Below are 1,387 nucleotides of genomic sequence, written 5' to 3'. Positions count from 1 at the left end.
ACCACTCGGCCGCCCCGCGCGTCGCCAATCGGTTGGTCACCTCATCACCACTCGGCCGCCCCGCGCGTCGCCAATCGGTTGGTCACCTCATCACCACTCGACCGCCCTGTGCGCCTTCAGACAGCTAAGTCATTTTACATTCTGTTATTTTCGTCTTCCCGAGTATTCCATAATTCACACATCAGGTTCACTCGGAGGCCACACCACCGAGTGTACCTCTACGCTCGACTGCTTATTTTCACATACTTGCTTAATACTGGTTATGTGACTCTGAAGTCCAACTTCCTTTTTTCGCATATATCATTCACGAACACCATGTGTCGTTCTTCATTTCGAGTTTGCATCGGTCCTCCGGGGCTACAACTCAGTCAAAACACTACACTTCCGTTTTATTTTAGCCAGTATTCCAACAAGTTCAGTAGGATTTCTCGCTTCGACAAGTGCGAACGAATCCTTCGCTCTTTTAAACTTTTGCTGGTCAACCAGCAAGCCCCTTGCACTCCCAGCGGGTGTCTATGGGTGTTATTCACACAAATCATTTCAGCACACATCAAATTTCCTCAAGAAATTATTGTGTTGACTTGTGCCATTTTTTTACACAAGTTACCACGATCACCCGACGGCCCTACGCGCCAACTTCATCGCTGCTCGGACTCGGTCTCCATACTGGTCCTAGCGCACCACAACACTGACTTTGTCGCCCTGTTGACTTCAAACACGTCCGGCCAACCCCTCTATGGAATTCTCTTCATCGTATCAATGATATAGACCTCGTCGGGCATGAGGCAGATAAGTCCCTTTCATAATTAAACTTCACACTTCACTCTTTCGCGAGTTTGCTTCTTCCGAGCATCACTCGGAAGCTTCTCCTCATCTTTACCCAAATCCGACTCGATGAATTACAAATCATCCATTCAAAACTATATTTCTCATATTCCGACATGTCCGTTGTCGAAGCCTGTAGTATGCTCGGGGGCTACGCCGCACTCGGGGGCTGCATCTCATTTGGAATGACACTCTCCTAAGTGGTCGAGTACTTCATCACCAATCAGACCCTTCACTTCAACAAGTACATTCGATCCGTCACTTTGACAAATTTCGTAATCACCCAGACACTCTGCGTGCCATCTTCGTTCCTACTCAAATTCAGTTGTCGCACCGGTCTTGTTGCGCCACAACCACACTACACCGACCTTGTCGCTACATCAGCTTCAAAAGCATCTGGCTAACTCCTTCAAGGACCATTTTTGCCACTCAGCTGGACACTTAGTCCTTCACTCGGCCGCCCCGCGCGTCGCCACTCGGTTGTGCGCGTCTTCACCACTCGGCCGCCCCGCGCGTCGCCACTCGGTTGTGCGCGTCTTCACCACTCGGCCGCCCCGCGCGG

Source organism: Triticum aestivum, chromosome 2B (genome assembly GCF_018294505.1).
Source record: "Triticum aestivum cultivar Chinese Spring chromosome 2B, IWGSC CS RefSeq v2.1, whole genome shotgun sequence".
Taxonomy (NCBI): domain Eukaryota; kingdom Viridiplantae; phylum Streptophyta; class Magnoliopsida; order Poales; family Poaceae; genus Triticum; species Triticum aestivum.
The sequence above is the reverse complement of the archived record's forward strand: the minus strand, read 5'-3'. Positions refer to the sequence as shown.